The sequence below is a fragment of the Ornithodoros turicata genome, chromosome 6 (assembly GCF_037126465.1).
Source record: "Ornithodoros turicata isolate Travis chromosome 6, ASM3712646v1, whole genome shotgun sequence".
Lineage (NCBI taxonomy): Eukaryota > Metazoa > Arthropoda > Arachnida > Ixodida > Argasidae > Ornithodoros > Ornithodoros turicata.
This window is the reverse complement of record NC_088206.1, coordinates 49,045,972-49,072,553: the sequence shown is the minus strand read 5'-3', so window position 1 is coordinate 49,072,553 and position 26,582 is coordinate 49,045,972. Positions and strand designations below refer to the sequence as shown.

General features: G+C 44.8%; 1 protein-coding gene across 5 annotated transcripts in view; it reads right to left on the bottom strand.

Annotated features, from left to right (window-relative positions):
* The window catches only part of LOC135396640 (homeobox protein Meis1-like), a 184,784-nt gene that overhangs the window by 79,775 nt on the left and 78,427 nt on the right, over positions 1-26,582 (bottom strand). The window lies entirely within an intron of this gene.

The window sequence follows — 26,582 nt, the reverse complement described above, 5'->3', positions numbered from 1 at the left end:
AGTGTAACAATGGTGTAGCAATGCTTTAGTGTAACTTATGCAAGGCGCCATTGAGGGGGGGCACTCCCCCCCGGCTCAGACTTTTTATTCGTGATCTTGCCAAAGCCCTGCCGACGTGGTCAAGGCTGCACATCTGTGAATGTTCCCGCCGTACTTCTTGTACGTTTCTTTTTCGTTCCGTCGCCCGCAAACAGCACACGACCTGTCCTGAATCATCTGTGACAGTGCAGTCCGCCCGGGTCCGAGATCTTCGGCCCCCCTCCCCCCTGAAAAATTGCGTAGCGGCACCCCTGAATACAACGATTCTCAGAATTACATTTCTGGCTAACATAAACTTTTTACCTCAGGCCATATTATTTGGCTGGAGAGCTCTCGTTGTTATTGAGTTTAGTCTTTCTAGAGTTAACATTGGCTGCAACTAAAATTCGTCGTTCCCGTTCATTCAAAGTATACACGCATATCTCTCCATACATGCACGCACAACGTTTGTCTTTTCGTGCCGTTCACGCCGGACAACAGCCTCACATCATCACCATGTGTTGTGCTCACGACAGTTCCCTCATTCCAAAGCTGAGGATGACACCTATTTGGCGGCTTGTTATCAGTCACAGTTAAAAATCCCATTCCTATATCGACTCTCGCGTTTCTGTCTGTTAGGAGCTCGAAGCCTCGAAGGAGATCGAACACATTTTCTACTATGCTGGCTCGGCACCTCGGAGATTCCTCCTGGAGCAGATTTTACACACAGATGATCGCTCCTACAAAAGCGACATTTTCCGAGAGGCGCTCTCGCGCACCGATGGAATGTGGCCACGAACGCCAGACATAGCGGGAAAGAGATAGAGGGGAGACAACCATGGGCCGGGTCATCCATCTTGCTCCGGTTGCCAGACGCCCGGGGTTCTGTTGCCGGGGGAACGAGCGTTGCCCCTCTTTTATACATGTACTGCTCTTCCGCTTTTTATACACAAGGAGAGTCTTATATCTTTAGAAGCCGTAATGGCACCGAGTAAGTACTTCGTAGTAGACGTAGCGGTGAGGGAGACATTTCCAATGATGCTGTCACAGTTCTTCTTCCAAGGCTCAGCTATACTCGGCGGAATCGTTGGTTTATTTTTAGTATCGTTCTTCATCATCAGCCTGCCGTGATTAAGAGGAGCTCAAGAAGCCCGACGTACATGTTGTAGATAGTTCCGGAAACTATTAAATCTATTAGGGACAGAAAATATTGGCTATATACTACTCGCATATTACAAGGATATCTTTCGGATATCTGAACTTAGAGATCCAACTTTTTTTCAGTTTTTTTTGTTTTTATTCGTTCGCGAATATATATATATATATATATATATATATATATATATATATATATATATGTACATGATGAACAAAAACGAGCGCCAAAAGTATTATCGATACTCTCGAGGCGCTCTGAACAATTCAGGCTCAATTCGCGCACGAGAATAATTCTGACAGATTGCTCGCTTTCATGGAGCAAAATGGCCACCCTCGTTTCTAATCCTTCCCTTAGAACATTTCCTTTCTCTTATGAAGTACGTGACTTTGCGGAGCACAATGTTATGAACGTGAACGTCTTCGCGCTCTTTGCACGGTCTACTGACTGACTGACTTACTACTCTGCTGGCCCAGCGGGAAAAAAAAAAGAAGAAAAAAGAAAGAGAAATAGAAAAGAGTGAGAGAAAGCCATGTGGGGATCTCGTTAGAGAAAATGCACAAAAACCTGTCCTACCACATGGAACAAGCAGCAGCCTCCGAGCCATTTAACATGCGAGAGGCTCTTTCTACAGAGGGCGGTACGAATGAGATGAAATTCCGCGACTGTAATTCTCGGATGGCTGGAGAGGTGAACTCTCTTCAACATTTTGCCTCTTTTTATTTCGTTTTCTCGATTTATCGTGTATGTTCACCTTTACCTGGTCGTCCATATGGGAACATTTTTGTACATACATAGCTGCCACGCTGCGAAAGGAGGAGGAAAGGGCAAAGGGGCTTGTCTCGCTATTGGTCGGATGAATAACTGACGTAGCCGGACGACGCCTCAATGTTGTTTCACCTTGGGGGCTTCTTCGATGTCATACACTCAAATGTCAGGTAAAAGCGAAATAGTAATTGCTGCAGCGTGAGAGGCCATCTTTTGAAGAAGGCCGTTCGCCTCGCCGCCGCCTTTTGTTTCTGCAGCGACTCCGTCGGAAATGCGCAAAATTTGCGTGCTTGCAGATGTATTAATCTGTCTCCGGCCGCACGTTCTCCAACTGGTTGTGCCCGGCATATCCGTACAACGCGTAAGCTGCGATGGCAGTGTCGTAGACAGAAAAATATTTCGGGAGGGGTTCTAGCGGGAACTTTACATTGACGGGAAGGATTCAACCCTCTCCCAAATGCATTATCAAGGATACGATTTGTGTGTGTGTGTCAGAGAGGGGATTTAACAACGCAACCCCCCCCCCCCCCCTCCTCTGACTATGCCACTGTGCGATGGTCACAACCTCAAAAAGGAGACAATGGATTACAAAATATATGGTTGGCTACTGATAGAGAAGACGACAGCATTCAATTCGATGTGGCACATAGAAGGACAGCGACAGTTCGGCTCTATCGGCAACAACAGATCGCAAACGTTGCGAATTTTTGCGTGATGGTTTTAGAGAATGAGGACATTTATTCTCGTTTTTGATTACCACTTCAATACCAGATTCGCAGGCACGACAAGTTAGCGAGGTTACAAACGAGATAAAGTCAAAAGCACGATTCGTTTCGCATGTTTCTTGCAATGTGGAGGACCACTTTCATCAGTTTCGGCTTCATGCTCTCTGCTTGTAGGTGGCGCGCTTGTCTTTCGCGATTACAGACTTGCGAAACGATATCAGCTATACGCACTTCGGCCACCGCAGCGCTGATATCGTACACGCCACTCCTTTGCAGACAGCCAGCAAGGACGTGGGGGGAGCACATATGTTTCGCAACCACTTGAAAGGTGAACCTGTTCAAGTGGGCAAAGCGACCGCTCCCCTCGCCACGCGTAATTCTGCGTTATCTCTCTTGTTTCGATAAGTGTATCAGGTGTAACCACTCACCAGCTACTTGTCGGACGTTGTGGCGACACGTTATATCACATCGGTCTCTCCTGCGTTGCCCCCAGCCCAAAATGAAATAGAACACGAAACAAGTCCAATTACATAAGGGTTATATATTAAAATGATATAGCGAAAGAAGAAAATGCCTCTGGTTTTCGATACGTGTCTGTTCCGGAAGAATGTATAAAGCAGTAGGGGAGTAATCTCCAATCAATCTATCTTATCTGTTCGATAGCTTGAGCCCTCAGTACTCTAACGTCACAATTTTCGTCCAAGTTGCACTCGCATGTTTTTCTAGAAAATGAAAATTGAACATTACGGGACACACTGCCGAAGTTGTCACCAACAGCGCATTGCTGTCAAGTATACGGCGGCAAAACTACATTGGCGTTGTGTTCCTTCTCTCGGGCATCTTCAGTATGGATCTATATCCCAGCTCGCTTGCTTCCTAACTGTTCTATCAGTACATTGGCATATGCAGTGGATGTGGATGGTTTTGCGTATGAGTCAACCCTGCATACCCTTTACAAGACTCCAGAAAAAAAGCTTTCATGCTTGGTCTCCCCCAGAGAGAATCAATCACATTCGCCTTTAAATTATTTCGTGTTCAATCCATTTATCGGTTAGTTAAGTATAGGACTGCATTGCTTATGCACAAGTTTGTTTATGGGCATACAGTCGTTGATTCTGTTACGCTTGAGAGGATATCAACGCCATAGGTATTTCATAAGGTCTGACAATCTTCAGTTATGTCTTCCACGTGTTAGGACGAATTATGCATGGATTGCAGAGCAATTGTTACTTTGGTGCCAAGGTGTGGAATTCTTTATCATTTGAGGTGAGAACTGTACGTCTCTAGTATTCACACTTTAAAAGTATTTTAAGAAATGTGTTTGTATAAACTAATGGTGATCTCTGAATTATACATGTGACAATCCCGCAGGTTTTATGTTGTGGACAATGTTGCCGTATAGAGGCCGCATTACAGGATATCCTAGCGGTCTCTTAGTAGATTGCTTATATGATTTCTCGAGTAAATAAACATTGTATTGTATTATAACTGCATGCGGACAACACTGGGTCTAGAACGAAATGATATGGCTACGTGCCTGCAACGTAGCCATCCGAAGCAGCAAATCAGTCGGGAATATATTACCGTTGCTCGACGAATTGAGCATTATTTCCCACCAGAAGTCGCATCGAGTGGTTTTCTCGCAATTCAGCTAGCAAATTAAAAATATGAAGTGTCCTCTGTCACACGCATAACTTATTGTGCTGGGTTTACAAGCAACAAGCTGTTAGCCTATACTCCGTCAACATAAACTGCCTGTCTCCTGCTTTACGGTATAGTACCTTTAAAAGCGAAAGGCACAAGAGAGACAAACAAGAACACCAAGCAAGGGTAGAAACATTATGAATACAGAACTTCACCTCATATAACACGGCCAATGTCAACCATCATTCAGAATAATATTCAGAAGAAAAAAAAAGTGTAAAATAATGGTGGTCGATCTCGAGCGTGTTGTGTTTGTTTTTGAAGTGTCAGACAAACTGTTAAAACAGAACTTCACCACATAACACGTTGAAGGCAAACCATTGAAGGCAGAACCGGATGACATTAATCATTCCTGATTTGTGGAAAGCGCGGGGCATGCGCCTTTTTATGATAATTCACGTAACTGCACAAGTGTCACAAGACGGCATGCGCCTCCCGTGTCCAACCAACAGGGGAAGAAAGACAATGCCATTTGGGATGATGGTTGTTATTGGAGCTTCTTATGCGGTGAAGATCCCTTTTTAATAGTGTTGTTCGAAGGAAGAGCGGGGCGTACGCCTTTTCGTGCCAGTTAACGTCGTGGTGGTGGTGCTGGTGAAAGGGCTCGCCGTTGTCGGCCTCACAGAGGTGGGCAACGTCACGATTGACGCCCTGGGGGAATGTGCATCCTGGGCCGACTTCTAAGGGAACTGCGCCGACATATATCTTAAAGCGTCTGAGGAAAACCCAGGAAAAACCCCAGACAGGACAGCCGGCACCAGGATTCGAACCCGGGCACCTCCCAGTCTCGACGGGACATGGCCAGCACGCTACCCCTCCTATTTCCAACAAACCGGATATGAGAACGATATCACTGTGAAATGTGGTTGTTTCTTAGTCTGCTATGCAGTGAAGTCCTGTTTCTAGAGCTCTAATTTTCGCGTTTTAGTTAGTAGTCAGTTAATTTGACAGTTTAGTATTTTTTTAGAACAGTGCACATGTACAGACGTAAAGCGTTATTTTTAGCCATTTTGAACCCCGTAACCTTCGTATATATGACGGCTTAAAAACAATTTACACGACGTCCGTGTAATGATGGCGTTCGATGACGTTTGACACTTTCTAATCTTTACATTTTAGGAATCATTCGTGCACTGGCTTCAGAATCGCCGCCATAAGGGCATGGTCGGTCGGAGAAGCGTGTCCACCATATAGGGAAGAAAAGGAAGGAGGCTTAGAGGGATGACATTGACAAATTACCCAAGGATTCGGCTGTATTAAGCGTAGAGCAGCCTCCCCCGTCTTCTGCCTGACGGGGATTAGGCCAACCACCTTGGATGGATTTCCTTCCTCCCCGTCCCTTGTAGTGGACGTTGTTTCCCTGGATCTTTACTTGGACGCTGTTCGAAGTGGACGATAATAGGCAGCGACGGGCATAAGCGCCCGTGCATTACTTTCTTATCAATTGTAGTTAGGGTTCGAAGACAGAAAAACGAACGTGCAATGTTCACTCTGGTTCCTGCATGCAAAGAGGAAGGTTCCAAGCCAATGATAATCCCAAATAATATCATTCTGTCTCGTCACTTGTTGAAAACGGAGAGGTCATGCACCCTTTCTCGACAGTTCGGCAAGCTAATACAGCATCACCATATACCACCTTTTGACGTTTTGTATTTACTGTAGTGGTCCTATATTCGGCTGTATTCTAGCACCTTGCTGTGACCTGTGTGGTACATAGCGCGAACACAGGAAGGCTTTTCGCCACCGTCAGTGCTAAGCGATACAGCCTTCACCTATATAGTTAACGAACCCATTCAGGCTTCAAAGCTACTTTAGAGCATGGGTCGACGGAGGACAGGCGACCGCTCGCCTCGCACGCGGCGTCCCTCGCATTGACCTTCCGGCCACCGAGAATTTACGGCGCCATAAATTTAAAAAGGGCAGCCACCGACTTTTGGCACCTTTTTTATCCCTGCATAATTGCAGTTAGAGAATCAACCTTTTATACCGCTGACCACACCCGCAACAATGGCCCAGCGTGATTTACAAGCAGTCACTGCCCCAAGTTTACAATCGGGTACGATTTACGGCCCCGTTAAATATATTTACTCGTTTACACTATAACTGTTGCTAAAGTCTACGTTGACGTCGTCTTGCTCTGAGAGACTTCGTGCAATCCTCCCTGTGCAGGTCCAGCTCTCTTACAATACTAATAGCGCGATTCCTTCTTCTTCAGCCAGGAGGGCGCGATTCCTATTATGCAGCGGTGAAACATGTAATATCCTCTTCTTTATTATATATCTGCTGCTGCTGTTGTTATTGTACAGTCAAGGTGTTCCGAGCCGTACGTGTAAATGTACTCCAATTACCTATATGCGGCTGCTACACAGGGTGGCCCAAGAGGTCGAGATACTTTGTCGAATGTGAAAGCATTCACGTATCATATTTCAAAATCACGCCGTCTTCCACGAAGGACGACCACTGTGCCATCGCTCATGATCGCAGTTGTCTCGTGACGTAAAGCCCGGAATTATTATTATTCATATCAACATTTGAGAAGATGATCCCAAATCGCGGTCCTCAATTTATTATTTAGAAATGAATATGTATTTCTGGTAATTAATTATCCGGGTTAGGATAATTATTTTTAATTCTTCTAGGCAAATAGGCAAAGCTATACAGAGTGTTCAAAATTAAGCTTTCACGAGCGCTACGCAAACACAGCGATGACAGGAAACAGGAAACCGGAAAACTTTACGCTACTTGTGTAAGAAATAGGTGCTGCTAATTATGCAGCACCTGTTTGTTACTCAAGGAACAGAAAAAAAAAGCACCAGTTTTCTTTTGTTCGCCTATTTATAAAGTGCTAGTGAAAGCTTAATTTTGAACACCCTGTATAGAAACTTTGCAGCCACGTGTTGTCCGATGTCACGCGTTGCATATCACAAGTAGAAATCTCGGTATTAAAAAATAATAATGGTGCCGTGATGTTACGCGTAACGTTTGTCTGCCTATATAGGCATTTTTAAACGGCTTAATTGCAGTGATAGTTGCTATCTCTTCGACGACGCTCAAGGGAGCAATAACCGTATCGCTCATGCGATACAGCTATAAGTAGTGTGTTTTAGTAGATGATGAGCACCCTACGAAAACGGTATGATTGAGGAAGCAGCAGTCAAATCGAAGATCAGCACCGTGATGTCATCCACTTCAAAGGCTAGAGCGATTGGCTCATCGTGATTTCGGAACAGCTGTCTTGAACACGTTGGTGGCAGTTACTTAAATGAGTTTAAATAAATCTACAATATTGACATATCAATCATTTCTAACACGTCTTCAGCGTTGCATGTGTCTGCATCGTCGTCATACCTGGGTAGTAATGTCATTACTGTAATGAAATTACTGTAATGAATTACTTTTCCTGGTAATTTGTAATGTAATACATTACTTTTTGTGGTATGTAATTTGTAATGTAATTTAATTACATTTGGGCAGTAATTTTAATGACATTACTCATTACTTTTTACAAAATAATCGAGTGTGTGTTCTGTGTTTGCACTTGCCAGAGAATTGGGGACCGGCGAGTTAAAAGAATTCCAACGCCCACTATGAACGGTGACGCACTCAGTCGGCACGGGGAACGTCAGTTCCCTTCGACGAGCCAGTTGCCTTAGTTAGGGAACCCACAAACAAATGTTCTTCAGGTCAACGGTTTGTGGCCTTGGAGAATCATTGTTTCCGGGCCATCCTTCAGACAATCTTCCTGTTGTCGTGATACTTTGTGTCACCTTCGTCTCTACATTGTGGAACGATACGTCATACGTGGCACAGTAGCCTGACATCTAGAAGAGACAAATAGAAGAGTACAAGCTAACTGTTGTTACATTGTCCGCATACATTTCCCCGAATTTCGGGGAAGGCAAGTTTCGTCAACTTTTGTGTTTTTGTCCCTTGTGCCTTCCACAAAACTCGGGAATATATGTACGCCAATAATGGCAAAGTAATGACTTTGTAATGTCATTACTTTTTCGTAGTAATTGTAATGTAATTTCATTACATTTCAGTTGGAGTAATGAGTAATGTAATTTAATTACATTCTAGCTGGAGTAATCAGTAATGTAATTTAATTACATTTTAGAAGTAATTTACCCAGGTATGATCGTCGTGAACTGCCCCCAGTTCCTTCTAACGACTTCTCAACGTAACATGATGGCAACACGTATGTAACAGATAACGTATGATTCTCAAGCCTGCAGACCATTTTCCTCAAGAGTATTTTTGTTATCTTAAAATCGCCACTCCAGCAACTTCAGTTTCGTCAGTGTCAGTTTCGAGCACCTAGTTTCAGCTATTCAGTCCGTTTTTGTAATTTGTCGTTGTGAGATAACGCCCCAATATTTATCCTGATAACCCAAATTAATTCAGCAACAAGTCTTACTGAAACGGTTTCTAACGGACTCACAAAGGGTAAGAGTTAATCATGACGTGATAGGTGCAGATATGACAAGGACCGAGACAGACAGGGACAATGCTGACAGGACAACAAAGGAGACAACGCAGGGTAAAATCTTCTTCGTTGTGCAAAACACCGCTGTTTGACGAGGTTATCCATGCGCTATAGTCATGTGCTTTTACATAACCGTAGGCGGTCTCACACTGTACAGGGTGTGTGCTCTAACGTGTCCAGAAATTGTATTTAAAGCGAGCGATAAAAGAAAAGCAAGTGGTACTTTTCTCGTACTTGACTAAAAAACAGGTGCTACTAGTGAAGCAGTACCTGTTTCTTACTCAAGTAGCAGAAAGGTACCACATGCTTTTCATTTATCGCTCGCTTTAAATATAATTTCTGGACACGTTAGAGCAAACACCCTGTATACGTTCATCCTACAATCTCGATATTTTTTTTCTCAGTGCTATCATCATCAGCATAGTCGCTTCCGTACTTCAGTCTTGATGTATACAGTCATACTTTCCAGTGTCACGACGTCAGTTCGTTTCTCTCACATTTCCCTGTTATAGAATAACAGGGTCTGGAGAGTCTTGTTCGAAACCCCCTACCAGGCTACCATTCACTCCCCTAAAGCACTGCTGCTGCTCATCAATGTGTAATCAAAGGAGACATTATTGCTCCCCTCCTTTCCTTCCTCCACTATGCGAGTGTATTATGCCATAGCAGTTTTCTCGCCACTGTCTTCTCCCCTTCCCCGGATAGTTGTGAGGTCATCCCCGACCGGAAGGAGATGCTTCTTGGCGGCCCGGATGACCATTAATCCATTTCGATTGTTCCGCCTACAGCACAGGGGTGGATGTGTGTATCTCACGTTTGTTCTTTTTCTTTTCTTTTTGTAATAATATTGGGTGTGTTCGCAGAAAAAGAGTAACGGTGTTTCGCTCATTTAAGGATGCGCGGTTATTTTTCTCAGGAACCCAGGGCCTCCCGCGTTTATTGCCGCCTGAAATTTTCATGGGTGGCGTCGGGAATCTCAGCGAGACGTGTATGTCTTCTCATCACTTTTTTTACTGTGCTGTGTCGACAGACTCGCGAAATGGAACCAGTAAATAAAAAGAGCAGGCAACAGCGAAAGTTTATCCAGTATCGGTAGAGACTACAGGAATCTCGAAATCATTTGTAAGTGACAAAAATGGAACCTGATACATCTGGCACACGGCGTCAGGGTGAATTGATGTACGGCTCCCCGCAACCTTAACTTGAACACGGCTTCGACCGGCGGAGCGGTAGCACAAACAGCCTAGTGGGATTCAACTGAACTATTGGGGGAGCGTGTTTAGGGCTGTTCCACTAGTGGTGCAGGGGTGTCCGTTGTTACACAAACACTTCGAAGGCTGCCGTTGGTTTCTGAAGATGCTCTGATGGAATGCGTGATGCACTTCTGTCTATCCTCGTTTATTTCGTTCCAAGTTCATGGAGCATCACCGAAGTTTCATTCGGATGCGCGATATCATTTGTAGCTGCCAACGCGGCCACGTCTCGGATATCAACGCGTGCGTTCCACAACTAACCCTCGAGTAGGAGTTGGTCACGTGACAGAGTTGTACCACGTGACCATGGGAGTAGGGTAACCCTCGGGTAGGTTGTGGAACGGGCGCGAGTAGATTCTCAACGTGGTGACAGCAGACAACATTGACATTTGGGCCCCGCGACATAAGAACCGCTGTCCGCTGCTTCGCTTTAGTGTGACACTGTTGACTTCGGTATGGGGACATCTGCGTGAGTTCGTAAAGGATTCACGCCACGAATTAGGGTATTTGCCGCACGTTCCGAGAAAGGGTAGCGCTGTTCTCGTCCGCAGCTAGCTCTGAAACGCACAGAAACAGGTTTCGACCTTCGCATACAACGATCTGATGTGTGTTTTATGTATGGTTCCGTTCATGTTGCTCTGAAGAAAACATCAGGTCGCAAAATTCGCACTGGAACTTTCCTGGGTCCGCTATGATGCTGCCGAGACGAGCAGCAGCAAAAGCAGACGACCGTAGATTTCAATGCCGACGAGAGCTCTGACGTCACTACTCTTACCTACTCCCGTCTGAGAGGGAGCAGAGCGAGTCAACCTCTGGTAGCTACTCTCGAGTAGGCAACCCGCTTTTGAAACGGGGGTCGCGACGTCATCGAGTAGGTTTTGGAACGCGGAGAGTAGCTACTCCCTACTCTCGGGTCGACCCGGGTGAGTTCTGGAACGCAGCCAACGATATTAGCGATATCACCCAGCGCGCATCTCGCATAAACAACACAAAACAATCGCGATCTCGATAACAGCATCTTCAGAAAGCAACGCCCGCCTTCGAGACGTTTGAGTAACAACGGACACCTCTACACCGCTTGTAGAACAGCCCGAAACACGCTCTCCCAATAGTTCAGCTGAATCCCACCGGGGGCGGCTCCGCGTTCAAGAGGCGCGTTCGAGTTAAGGTTGTGGGGAGCTGTACAACTGACCAAAGAATAAAAAAATAAGAACAGATGTATGTCGATACAGAAGTCTTCGAGCGGACACTCCCTGTGGTTTCGACACCAACCGATTGACGTCATTTGCATCAAGTTCTATCAAGGACATGAAGGGTTGTGGAAATACACATTGCACGGGACTCTCGCCGTCGGCTTCAGGGGACGGGTGGCCCAAACGTGGCAATGGACGCGTTTTTATGAACTGGGACGTGGCTACCTTGTTGAAATGGAATGAATGTATGATGATCATGCATGATCTTGCCTGTTCTGTGATCTTATAGGGTGGTCGATGGTCGAACAGGTTCAGGTATGGTCGAGGTCAAGCCAAGAATCAGCAGAGGTCCGACGAAGACAGTATTTATTTACAGTATCCATATATCGTTTGGCACAGACCAGGCTGCGAGTTAGAATTTTGAATTATCTGTTACGAGAACAACTAATGCATAGCTTAGAAAGGTGGAAAATGCTGCGAACCGGTTAGGAACTGTTGAGGGAACCCCCTCACAGGACCAGAGCCGCCGATATTTCGAACAGAGACTGCTCTTCGTCCAGAAGCAGAACAGATTAGATCAGATTGGAAGTAGAAAGAACAAAATGGAACAAGAATGAAATGGAATGGAATGGAAAAATGGAAATGGAAGAAGAAGAACAGTTGATGTTGATGTTGATGTTGGCGAAAAAAATAATGGGAAGAAGAACAGTCTGTGTTCGAAACAGATAATTAGCCTGTTCTAGTAATGGTGGTGGTGGTGTTTCTTTTTCTTTTTTTCGAGCGATCTGCCTGGCGGCGTGGCGGCAGCCTGTTCTGGGAAACAAAAATTATACACATCACAACGTGGCAAAGCTTTACCTACTCTGATCACAGCCACATATGCGAAGCTAACGCAAAGTGTAACTATCCTTGATTCAACATAGCTTGTAACGGTAAAGGGAGCATATTTATTAGCAAGTTTTAGTGCATCGGAAGAATTATACGAAAACGACACGATAAAATAAGTTATCAAATCCAAGCGTAGCAACGTAATGTCACTGGGTCCAAAGAAAGAAAGTGATTGGCTTATCATGTTTTCGGAACTGTTATCGTGAACACTTTCCGATGTACTAAAACTCCCTACTGACGTCTGCTGTCTCCTACAAAAGTGCGAATCACAAGAATATTTCGCCAACGTAGCTTTTGCCGACGTGATACACATGCACGCTTTCAGTTCATGAGCTGGGCGGCGAGTTTAGAAATATCATGTCGGTCTCCATGTTCCATTATTCCATGACTCATGGCACATTCAATGTCCGTGTCGTACGTTCAGTAAAGCCATGGTATTCGTGCCACCACCGCTAAAAAGCTAGTTACGGAGTCGGCGGAGGATTAGATTACGTCATTCTTAGAGTTGGCCCAGCGCGTTTCCAAGCAAGCACATTTTGTTCAAATGGCTAAGAGATGCCGCAAATGCTTCATTGCAACCGAGGACGAAGACCCGACTCGCGACATTAGGCTCACTCAGCCTCAGAACGAAGCGAGACACTTTGGAAGTGGTCGTAGCGTCCTCTTCCCCCCCCCCTTTTCCTCCCTCATATAATGGCATCTGAGAGCGGAAGGAAGGAAGGAATGCGACATAAACAGGGACCCCCTCTTCTCTGTGACTTCCGGTTGTTGTTTCCCAATGCAGTTATCCTCTGAGAGTTCCCAAAAGTGGGTACTCCTCCCCCAATCGCTCGTAACTCAGCGACCAAGTTGAGAAGCAGATCCATACGGCCCAGTCCCACGAACCTTGTGCAACTCTATATTGGTGTCTCTTAATAGATCCAATCAGTTCATGTCGCCGTCTTCTACGGCATATTATTTGTGTCATTAATCGAATGTGTGCAAAGTATACTGCGTTGTGAAATGTCTCAGGTTGATGTCCTTTGTTTAAGGAGATTTATTGAACGCAATTGTATTTTAGCGCTACATAGAACTTGGTCACATGAGGGCGAAATCTTCCTAAGCACTATTACCTCAAGGTTTACCTTAGCACGTTACAGACCAGGTGTTGTCGGGAGAAATGCAGAGTAATATTTTCTTTTGCGTTACATGAATAGTAGTGCTTTAAAATAAATATTCTCGATTCCCTTTCTACCTGTATGTGTGTCTCTCCAAGGGGGCATAAGTCACCGCTTCAAACGATGTGCTCGGCGTCCGTTGCAGCCATGAAATTCTATTTTAAGAAACGTGAAAAGGATGTGCGAAAAAAAAAAGGAAAACAAATCTCGCAATTGTAACAATGGGAACTGTGCACAAATGAGGTAGAACTCATCTCGAGTGATTGACAGCTTCCCATTGTATGGGGAGTCCCAGGAAGACCTCCCCACCCTCCACCTCCATTGTCTTCCATACAAACAATGCTGCAATGCCTGGCCAGGCCTCACCACTACATCCGTAGAGACGTCCTGTCACCTCCACTCAGCGTTATACACTTACCTCCTGAATGTGTTTACGTCGTAAGCTCCAGACATGCATGTGGGAGGGTAACACAGATAACGATTAACGTGGAACATCAGAATCATCAGCCCGATAGAATTGCAAATTCAAACGTGGTGCGCTATTTCGATTTTTTTTTCTTTCTTTCTTTCCATAGTAGTATGTCTACTATGACATGTTGTCTCAGGGGAGACCACGCTATACAGTTGTGTGCCTGGGAATAGAACAGATAAATATATTAGCTGAGAACATAGCTGAACACAGCGTCGAACGAATTCGTCCAGATTCCGGCCGACAGACCAGAAATATTGGTGATTTTATGCCGGTAAAAAAAAAAAAAAAAAAATGTATGACACAGATATTTGAAGCTGAAAAAGCGAGAATAACATGGCCAGGACGCAGAAAACAAAAGTACCATCGTCATCAGCTTATTGTTTCGCTTATTTTTTGCTGGTCTACTCCCTGTCCAGGGATTTGCCTCTCTTGCTTGGAATTGTAGAAACAAAACTATTCCTAACGATATTGAACATGTTCAACGTCGCTTCATTTCTATACTTTATGACCGATATATTGGTGTTAGAGTGTACTACAATTACGAGCCATCCTTGGCTTTTAACCTTATCACACGTAGAACTTTTAAAGGTACTATTTAAAGGTATTTAACGGCATTGAGCGTTTAAGTGAGGCTGGTTTATAATACGAAATACAGGGTAGCCGTACCTGTAAAAGTTTACCCAAGATGGCTTCCATCTTTATTGTTTTCCCATAGGGATTTGGAGTTTTTGGTTGTAACTTTGGATTGCGATGTTGAAACTTTAATTTTACCACGATGAAACGTACCAAAGAGTGTTTCACGCGGATACAGGAATTTTCCGCCTGGATTGAGTAATTGGTGAGTACGACGAGCCGGCATGCGCAAGCTTTTATAGGTAGCTACACCGTACAACAAATACAATTTTTTAATCGGTAGTGGCACTTCAGAGATACACAGTGCGACTAGAGGACAGTAATAATAACTCGTGGCTTACGTCGCGACACAAGTATGACCATAAGCGATGCCGCAGTGGTCGGTACATGGATTAGCCTTGCCATCCTGAGGATTATCAATGTGCATTCTCAGCACATGATAACCCGTATTTAACGAGCCTCGGGGAAGCTATAGGAGGACGTGTCTCACGCAAGTTGCACCGTGACACCAAGTTCTTTCAAGGGTTTCAACAAAGTCACTGGAACCTGAATCCCAGTGACTATAGAGGTTTGAACCCGTAACCTTGCGAACAGTAAGTGCATTACCAACAGATCCACCGATAGCTCCATAAACCATAGATGCAACGACGCCGGTACCGCATAACAGGTCTTGTTTACATATCACGCTCCGTTTCTGCATTCTTTCTTCGTATAGACTTTTGTTGAAACATTATTCCTCATCAACAATTGGACTATCCAGAAGCTACATTGTGCACATTTGTAAGTGCAAGGAAGCCAAAGTCTGGAATCATGCAAAAGTAGTGAGGGTGGAAGTTCCAGGTCTGACGACAACACGACATCCAGGGTATACTGCACCTCAGCGGTAAAACAACCCGTGCCATCGTCGTCATCTACTTGTTGTTGTTGGCATCTAGCACTTAGACTCAACCCTCAAGTTGCACGCCCGGAGATTGTTATCCACTATGTTTAGTTCGACCAGAAAGGACCAATGCTGGACACATCAGCCTCCCGCGGTGTCGGTGCGCGCCGCGACAAAATTAGACGTCAACCTCCCCTATGAACAGAAAGACACAAATAAAGGTGGCGCAAGCGGTGACAAAATCACTGGAACCAAAATGTCACGGTGGGAGGTTCCATGCAGACTGTCGCACGTATAAGCGCATGTCGCCAAAGAGAAAACGAAGGGGTTAACATCTGTCGGGCGCAAAGCAGAACGCGCATTAATTGAGTAGTGGAACGGACACTGTAGATGTAAGGAGGAGTGGAGTTTTACACAAGCGCCTGGGGTGCATAGAAAAACGAAAACGAAAAGCGAGCGAAAGAAGCAGAAGTAGAAGAAAAAAAAAACTTGTGTTGGGCACAAACCCTAGATTATTCGCTCAAATAAAATTGCTGCAGTTGGTACATGACTACAAGTAATTGAAGCAAACAAAACAGATAGAGACGAATGAGCATGTGCAGTTCCTTCGTCTCTGTCTCTGTTTTGTTCGCTCTAAATTACTCGTAATTATTCACTCGTTCAAACATGATGCGTGTGAAATGCTCAGATCCGTTTTGTGCGGACAATTATCACATTTGTTGAACTGAAATTGGACATGTCATCTCATTTAGCATTGCGAAAATTAGCGTTCGAGAAGAGTGGTTGGAGCAGGAGTGATTTGAATGCAGAGCAGATACAGTGGACCTCAAGGAGCAAGGAAAAAGAGAGAGAAGGAGAAACAGCATCAACGCGTGTGTACAATAAACGTGGTTCGAGAACCAAGGCAGGGCAATTCGCTGCGGGCAGCGATGGGTGCCCGGTTCTGCTCTGCATGAGATGTCTCCAGCTAATACAGCGAAGTTGTTTTACGCGTCGTCGATGGGACATTTGAGAAACGTCTTCGCTCGGTCGGGAGGAACGTGAGCCTCGCATGACACATGTGGGGATAATGGAGTACTATATCCGAAGCGGCAAGTGTCGGCGACCCGGGAGTAGGAACACCTGCGCACGATCACATGACGCTTAGACTCTCGGTTTGCCGGGACAGCTGCGCCATCGACGTCATCAGCAACATTTCGACATATTTTATGCCCACAGAAAGTTGCGTGCTCATCCCGAATTCAAGGGGCGGTGCCTTTTGCTTTTTGTTTTCTCCGAAAATTGGGATATGAAAGCGAAGGGTAACAATGTGGTTCACATTTATTATTTTCAGGTTACTATAGGCTATGCAAGGCTTAAAAAATAGAGGAAAAAAAAAAGAGTTCATGTTAAATAGCGACCATTTTCCGACCCAGCGTGCTCTTGCTTTCTGCATGATTCTGAACCTCAAGGCTGGTACTGAGTGCATGAAGTGTAGTTGATTCACTTTCCTTATATATATATATATATTTGTCGGATTTTCCCCCGAGTGGGCTAAGGTGTCCGCTCGTTGGTGGTAACCAAGGTCGTGCTGAAGACTGGGAGGTGGTGGGTTCGAATCCTACCGCCGGCTGTGCTGTCTGAGGTTTTCCCTGTGTTTCCTGAAGACATTCTGACGAATGTTGACACAGTTCCCCCTGAAATCGGACGCATACTAATCCCCTGTACCCCACTCCTTCCTGATGTCCTCTCTCCGTCTGTCCACATCTGTATGCCGCTCATAGCCACAGTTGCTTCGCGGCGCTAACACCAATAAAAAAAATCCCGTTCATACAAGTATCTCTTTCATATACAAGATGCCGTAGAACACCTCCCGAAATATTTTTTTCTGGCTACGCTACTAGTATGAGTTATTGAGAGTAATTAGTCATTATAGAAATTCAGGTGTCCTGGGACTTTTAAGTTTTCACGTAGAATTAGAACCACCTCGCGTGGCATAGCGGTTAGGACGATCGCCTTTCACGCCGAGGCTGGGAGGTGACGCGGGTTCGAATCCCTGCACTGGCTGTGCTGAGGGTTTCCCTGGGTTTTCCAGCAGACTTTACAGACGAATGCCGGCACAGTTGCCCCTGAAGTCGGCCCAGGACGCATACTAACCCCCCTGTCTCCCACACCTTCCTGCTGTCATCTCTCCATCTGTCCACGTCTGTACTCCGCTCCAGTTGCTTCGCGGCGCTAGCACGGAATTGTAAAATAAGAAAACGTATAATTAGCAAAATTTAGAGGCCTACGAAAGAGACCGAACAGAGTTTTCGATTTCAAAAAATATAATCAAACAGCAAAAGGTGTTGCACGCCAATTTGTTCCGCTGCCAGTTTCACTTTCCTTTTCTCTTTCTTTCTTTTCTATTTTTTATTTTATTTTATTTTCTGAAAGCAACGACCTCTCCATCGTATGGTACGTTCCCCACTTGTGCAGCAATCATTGTCGTAACAAAATAACTGCGACGAAAAATTGAATAAATCCTTTCCATTAGGCGGAACGACACAGCTGTACGAACAGCAGTGTATACCGCAGCGGTACCACATTCGCTGGCAGCAGGAGCAGCTATGGGACAATTAAGAGAGCACGCGTGCTACAGCTGCGCCGCATGCACGGCGCCCTTTCCATCAAGTTTGCTTGTGTACGGAAGTCACAAACACGATATTTATGGCTCCGTTTTACACTCGCTGGTCTGAGGCAATCAACCCTGGGAGAAACCTACAGTTGGAAGCTACAGGCGCAGGCCTCTCGCAGGTTCTCGCTTTCGTGTTGCGTAGCTGGAATAAATTAGATAAGAAAAGGTAAAGTACGGACATGTTAGTCCCGGTGCGGTCAGGATTTGCTACTTCAACCTGGTATTCGTAGTCTGCACAAAAATCAACGCGAACAGCAAACAGCGAAAAAATCTCGAAAAACGAAACAAACAAACACAAAAACTATGAAATAGCGTGGCTTAGCTGAATGTGAAAGTTTTTTTTTTTTTTATGAGACGAAGAAAAAAATACGCAGTACTCGATCAGGACCATGTAGGGTTCGAAGCTTTGTTACTATCTCACTGACGGTCGGTCAGAATGGGCTTCACTGTTACACAAAAAAAAAAAAAACTGGTCCCGTGGCATAGTGGTTAGGATGATCGTTTTCCACAGCGAGACTGGGAGGTAACGGGTTCGAATCCCCGCACCGGCTGTGCTGTCTGGAGTTTTCTCTGTGTTTTCCGGCAGACTTTCCAGACGAATGTCGGCACAGTTCCCTCCGAAGTCGGCCCAGGACGCATACGAACCCTCCATGTCCCCCACTCCTTCCTGCTCTCTTCTCTCCATCTGTCCACGTCTGTACGCCGCTCATAGCTACAGTTGCCGGAATTTAAAAAAAATACTAAAAAACACGTACACGCACATATATGGGATGATAATGTGGTGGGTCATTCTCCGAACGGATTCCGTCTACATTTCTAGGTTTACCGTGACATTCATTTCATACATGGCCGACACAGCTCGATCATCCGCTCTGCAATTTCATTTTTTCTTTCACTCTAGATAAATTGATATAAAAGTGCACGGGGAGACAGAGTAGCGATTTCTTGTTTTCACCTTATCCCTCCTTGCTTCGCCACACCGTATCTTTTTCGCGTACTCTTTCGAGAAGCCCATAATCCGAAACTGCGAAAGGCCCGCAGAGTGCGCGGCCAAAGCAAAACAACAAAGTTCGTCAGCAGAAACCGGATGGTACTTCTCGGACAGCACGCACGCATTCCAGCCTAGCTCGACAGAGCATGGTTGTCTGGCACTGGGATTAACTTTCTTATCGCCTTCTGGCTCCACATGCGTGCATTGGTTGGTCGCCGTGCACGACCTAGTGAGAATAATAAAAACATTTTCCCAGCCTCAGTTTTTTTATGACGTCATGTCTAAGCGGCTATGAAACATGGAGCTAATCTCTTCCACCTGTTATGGTTCTTCAGGCTCATTCGGCGTGCTATTATTCCAAGTACAAGAGCTAGATGATTGTAATATAAAGGTAAACGCACCATACACGTGATATGTCGCTCAGATATCCCTGAATGTTACACTTCATTTTGTTATAATGTAAGCTATGTACAGCGAGTTGGTTAGTAACATGGGACTTCGTCGAAACTTTAACTTCATTCTCATATCTCACATCTAATGTTTCGCGTGTAATGGGGTAGCGTACTGCTCTCCAGCGGTGAATCACCCCATGTCATATAGTCACGGTTTATTTGTTGTTGTTGTTGTTGCTTGGGGCCCCTGACTGTATATCAAGTTATCTATATGTACATCGCAAAACAACAGACAATATTATTTTGCCTTTTTTTTTTGCCGAAATTGCGCTAAAATCTGTAGTGTCTGTAAGATCTAGATGTAGTAAAATCTGGTGTGAGACAAACCTCACTTTAGCGAGCAAGGCTGGTGCTCATGTACCCAGCATTTTTGCTGCTGCTGTTGTTGTTGTTGCTGTGATTTTGGCTTCCACGCCGTATATATAGACGTAGCCTTGTCGCTCTCAGCTGTTATTTGCATGCAATGTAGTTTTGCCGCCGTGCACGACGGCCTACCTACCAATGCCTACCTATTCCTGCCAAGGCGAAATGACCTCGTAAATTTACATATAATTGCATTGGCAGATGGTAAGAAATTTCTCTGAATTGAGGCCACTTTTGATACATTTGGATTTGGAGTGGATACAGTGTTTTTTTCTTTACTTCGTTATAATGTTGTCGATTGTTAAGAAAGTTCTCGAGACGAGAATACACGTTCGTCTTATTGTCTTTACTTAGGGCTTCGTAGAAGCAGTCACTGCAACTGAACGGTAACGGCAACTGAAGTCTATAATCAGTTATTTTAATTTCATGTAACTCAAGTCTGCTTTTTCTCTTGCGAAGAAACGAACATATGCAGGGAGACTGAAACAAGAGATGGAAATATCGCTGACGCAGCCAACAGCACAGGCTACCCAGTTAGTGAAGATCAGTCGTCGCATTAAATATCCGTACACCACCAATAAATATATGGCAAAGTTAACCTCCTAACGAGCTAATCGAGATGATTATTTCCGTTTCTGTACCGCATGACTGGAGCGCGTGAAGCAACTGGAAATAATAAAGTAGAAGCATACGCAGAGGCCATACAACACACAGTCACACAAGCGCGTTCTTTTTGTCTAAAGCCCCATTCGACGAGACGCGAAGAACGCACGGTGTTCAGCTCCGAGATCCCTATCATTATCAGGGCGGGCACAACCTTCTCCATGGACTATTATACGTCCGAAACCGTTCCAATGGATATGGTAATGAAGCCTTGCCCAAACTTTTGTGTACAGCAGGTAGCTAAAAGACGAGCTTCCCTTCAGGCGGCCATTCCCCTTCGGGTCGGGGCTTTTCAGTTGTGCAATAGAAGGTGGTTTGCCCGTTTGACGCCGAGGGAGTGGTTGGCCCGCCGTGCCATTAGCCGCATGATCCATCAGGAACACCTTCTTCGTTACAGACGATGCTACTTTCGCGGTGATGCTGCTTCGAGAGAACAGAAAAACCAAGAGAGAAAAGAGGTTCGTCCAGTGAACTGTTCGAACACAGCACTGTCAGCTTCTAAACGAGCTCTGGTGCACCCGACAGGGGCGTTTCACCTGCCTTTCTTGTCAAGTCGAAATAATGAGTTCATATTTTTTTACTGAAACAATCGCTACGTTGTGTGACGTCTACACTCTACCGGTCCAGTGCGCTGTCCACTACGCTACACCGGCACGCTGTTAAAACATAACTTCACCTTATAATACGCTTGGTAAACCATCACCCGGAATTATATAGTTCTCTCCCCTGACTGGTTCAGAACGGGAGTCGTAGGCCCGTTTACGACACCTGTGCAGCTATGTTAACTGTCACAAAGGGTGTACGCCCCGCCCTTTCCACAAATGAGTATAGTGCTAACCGTATCATTCTGTGCAATGCTTGGCCTCTGTTGTGGAGTGAAGTTCTATTTCAAGAGTGTACACGTTAGAGGTCGCGCGAAATTACGTAGAGAAACGTGGCCCCAGGCACCGTCCTATATATACGATGTATTCTCTAACAGGCTAATGTTATTGTGCTTACATCAGGTAACGCGCTGCAGAAGAAGCTGCGCACAACGCAACGTCTGTAACTTCAGGCAACGTTATTGATGTTCGGTCGTTATTGTGCTCATTCGCATGATCAGAGTGCACTTTCTCGGCTGATTTTCCGAACGTCAGCGTTAACAACGTTCTTGCTGTCAGTACTAGAGGAGATGCCGCGATTACCTCCTTCAACTACTCGTCAGAGTTCCTCGTGCTGCAGACAAGCGAAGAAAAAGAAGGAAGCATCTTCCAGGACAGCATCTCAAGAAGAGAGACGGGGTCCATGGCCCGACGCTCGGAAGACGAAAGAAACAAATGACTCGCGCACACACAAGTGGAGAGGGGGATGCAACATGGGGCTTCGTGGGAGCGTCACTTTTTGGCACTTTATAAATAGAGAGCGCGGGGCAAAATAGCCGGCGACCCCCTTCTGCTGCGTGTGCTTGTGTGCGCGCGCGCAGTTCGACAAGCGCGCTCCTCAAGCGGCCCCACTTCTCTCTTCAAGGCCCTTATCATATCCAAACTATGTGGCATGCGTGGCGCTCTTTTATACTGAAACACGTGAATGGGTTGCAGCGCTGGCTCCCTGGCGTAACCACCGGCGAATATGCGCAGAATTTAGTTTTCGCTGATTACCAGCGCAAGAGCATACCAGGGATCGGTATAAATACATTATTGGAGTATTTAAATAAAAATACAAAATACTTTGTTGAAAGGGGCATTTAAATACTCTTCATAAATACTTTTCAACCTGAGTATTCAAATACAAAATATAAATACAGTATTTAAATACCGTAACTACTACCATAAATACTGTGATGAAAATGTCATCTGGAATTACAGAAATAACGATGCTCATAACAACAAATCAGCAACGAACAATAGAATTTATTTGCATATTATATGCATAGTTTGCATTTAAATACAAAATATAAATACATGTATTTATATTTTAAATAGTATTTTAATTACAATGTATTTAAATACTGCCCATCCATGGAGCATAGATCGCTAGCACTTTGGACAGGCGTCTTTGCGAACTCGAGGAAACTAGGGAAAGCGACAAGTGGATGGCGAATGTTAATTTTATTTCATAAGTGAAAACTCGACGGAATCTTATTTACGCTCTGTGACGCTAGCCGAGAAGGAAAACTCTCAATTTGACTTCTAGTGTATGTCTAGAGTGTTTATAATGAAACATAGGTACGTGAATCTGCTACCGGATTCGTAAACAACGACCTTAAATGGGGATCGAATTGCAGCAAAGATATCAAAGACAACTCATTGTCGCTGGGCAGGACCGGATGGCATGTCCTTGCATTCTAAATTAACGTCACGTGAGAGAACATGAGAGAACTGATGTTCTGAGGCTGGAACAACATAGAAGGGACACCGACAAATACATACTTCGGAACAGCTTAGCTCAATTGGTAGAGGCCTGGACTGGTAATCCAGAAGATGTGGGTTCGAGTCTTACAGCTGGCTAACTTTACAGTGACTTCCGTCTTTCATCGTTAACGTCACATGTGTGTACTATATCTTAGAACGACGGAGCTCTATCAACAAAGTTTCAACACATGCTTGATATTCTAGTTGTTAGCCCAATATTTATGTTATCGCTTTGTGGGCAATTTATTCAACATGAGGGGGCACGTTTACACGAAAGACATTATACACATTACACATAGCATACAAAAATACGTACGAGATGATACGTACACGGCATGATTAACCGCGATTTAGTAACAGAAAACAAGCAACAACAATAAATAATGGAGAAGTGATGATGACATGTGATGATGGGGTGGGAAAACAAGCAAGCTCATTACGAAACCTATTGAAATCTGTAATGCTGGCCAGCGGCAGAGGAAGACCATTCAGTAATGGTCCGCGGAAAGAATGATTGTGAGAAATGTAACGTGATTATAAAACTGAAAAGCTAAAAAAATCCCGGAATGTCAATGTAGCAAAGAGAGAGGGAAAAAATAAAAATAACGTGGAGTATTCTTAAACGGAGATGAGTCAGAATACACAGTGGTTGTGCCAGTTCCATTGCCAGAAATAATGCAACGAAGTCTGATCGAAATCGCTGCTGCTGTGAAGGTAAACATTAGCCGGTATAGAGCCAGACACGCAAGGGAGGTTCCATAGTAAGAGCAGGTGTAATTAGAACTGTTTCATCGAGGATCCATCGGTAATATCCCCAGTAAGCGGCGAAAGTAAACAGCAATAAGGCTCCCACACATCGGGCACTCAATATTGACAAGCCAGACAAACACGGGGTCTTCACAGATGGACTGCCTCGCGGACAGAAGGGGACACTGCAATAAGAGGGACGGAGTCTACCTGGAGACTATTGTTTTTCTTGTTTCCTACCACTAAACATGAGAGGACAGAAGCAACAATTATACTGTTGTCACCAGTAATGACATTGAACTAATAAGGATTCGACGTTCTTGGCGAGCAATGGGGTAGCATTCTGCTCAATGAGCGGAAGTCATCCCCATATCATCGTCATCATGTATTTCTCTCTCTCTCTCTCGACATTCTTTACCGGTACGTCATCTGTACAGAAATCTTCAGAAATCAGTACACGTATGTAAGCTGCCCTTGTCGTATGTACGTGTGTATGCGTTTTATATCAGTGACGTAGTGCTCCGTCGGCGAATGAGCCCGGCGTATTACGCGGAGGGTCGTATTTTTACTTCAACGTAAACAAAAACTCCTCACGTTTCGTAGACTGACACCGTTTCTTTTAAAGTCCGTGTTAGCGCCGCGAAGCAACTGTGGCTATGAGCGGCGTACACTCGTGAACAGTTGGAGAGAGGACAGCAGGAAGGAGTGGCAGACAGAGGGGGTTAGTTGACACCGGTTGTAAAGTGTCGTCTGCAAAGCATTATCTACGTGAACTTTACGTTGAACTCTCAACTTAAGTTTATTAAGTAAGAATTTTACGTTGGAAATCAGCTGGACTCTCGCCCTCTCACTCTGTCAAAGTTGCTTGGTCCATGGCGAAATCCAGTCCACCAACGCTGTGCCCTAAAATCACTTCTAAAGTTTTTGGACACCGTAGGACTTCGGTCCTCTCTGTGGGGTCACTTATTCCATTTCACCAAATTACAGCCAGCAATGGGGTAGAGTCATCCCTTGGCGATGAAACTGCCCACTCATCCTGATTTAAAAGTTGTTGTTGTTGTTGTTGTTCGGTTCCCATCACAGTCCAGACCCCGTTGTCCCCCAGTAAGAAAGGACTGCAACACAGATTGAATTTTAGAACAGTCGTTCCTACGCTCCATACCATATTCGTGATTCCATGATGGGTTTCCACATTTACACGCGCGGCTTGTACGAAGCGAAAGACGGTATGCATTCCCATGGATATTCTCCCTTGGACGGACCTCTTTCTTCTTGGAACCTCTCCAAGGCCTCTTTGGCTGCAGCAAATTCGAGGGTGACGGCTTTATAGAGTAACGTTACGCTGACTTTTCGTCAACTCCCGTCCTTGGTCTTGCATAGGGCACTGAAGGCTTTCCCCGTCTGCTCGGCTCATATGTGATGTTTATACTTTATTCCTGATTTAGTGTATGCGTATGGTGCTGTCTATTGGCAGCTTTTCCAAGAGCTATAGTCCAAGAGCCATCCAGATTAATATATTTGCCGTTTGGAATAGTCTGAGGAAAAAACTAATTCATAATCCGTTATGAAACATTATAAGCGAAGAAGTTAATAGTTAAATTATGAGCTACAGCAATTTATGTTTTGATGCACATTACTTTTTCTTTTCCGGCATTTCTGGCATTTGGGTATAGTGGGCCACAACCAAGGTGGCGAATTTCCCCATTCCTCATGAGTAGTATATATTTGTTATTGTTTGTCTACCTCCAGTCACGCTAATAGCAGTATTCAGCAGTATTCGCACCCCTTTCTTGACTCCCCTTTTTGACCTTTCGGGACACAATCGGACTTCGATCCTTATTATGAAGGGGCTCATTATCTCATTCCCCACATCACCACCAGCAATGGGTAGAGTATCGCCTCTGGCGATGAAACTCCCCATTCATAATCATAAAATAAAGTTGTTGTTGTTGTTGCGTTGTGATTATTTTCGGCGATTTCAGTGGTTCCCTGGTGGGTTATTTTGTACTCTCCGGAATGCTTCGGAATTTCGTTGCACATTGATTTGAGCGCTAACGGAGCTTTTCTTTCTTCTTTTTTTTAATGAATTTTTGATTGAACGCTTGTCCATTTCCAATAGATTATTTTGGTTTTTATTGCTTTTAATTTGATTTGATTTCTTGTTTCGTTTTTATTTTTTCGTTTATTTTCGTGCAACGGTTCAGAACTTTACTGATAATAATTCACTTCGCGAATGATTAATTTCATGATGGAATCACACATTTTCTCGTGAGAGCATCTCCGCTGGTGGATGGATTGAATTAGTAACACTCGGATTAACTGGATTGGCAGGTGGACTAATTTCGTTGGCGCCCAGATTGGTTTAGTCAATTTGTCACTTTGATAAAAATAAACCAGGACATGCTGAATGACATCACCCCTTATAAATTACGAGCCCTTTTCAGCTTCAAGGACAGCGCAACGACCATCTCTGTGATGTAGCAACTCGTTTTAGAGTTAATTATTGTATGATGCGTCGGAAGACGCACTTGACCTGTAGTCAAAAGGTGTGCCTTGGAGACAGGTCGTTGTCTAGGGAGATAAAGTGTGTCCGATTATTGATAAGATAACAGGGTGCTGGTTGGTGGACAGGCTCACCGCGGTCTGATTGCAGAAATCCTGCCTGACCGGTCGACATCCGCGACAAACAATGGGCCACAAGTAGATATGTGACAAAAGCATCAGTTTGTTTGCTAGATCATCTAATCTCATTCGAAATCCTCACTGATAAATCCTTAATGATAAAAATTCCACGAGAAGGTACGTCCATGTTAGTGTTTCACGTTGGCTCACGAATATCGAGGCATTTTATGTGGCTAGCAGTGAATTCGTGCACAGTCTTTGCAAAAACGCCACACACACAATAAGAACTACCGTTCTGTCCTTTGTCTCGCACTCTGAAGTGCCACACAGACTGTCTTCACAATGCGGCGGAACTTATGGCATTG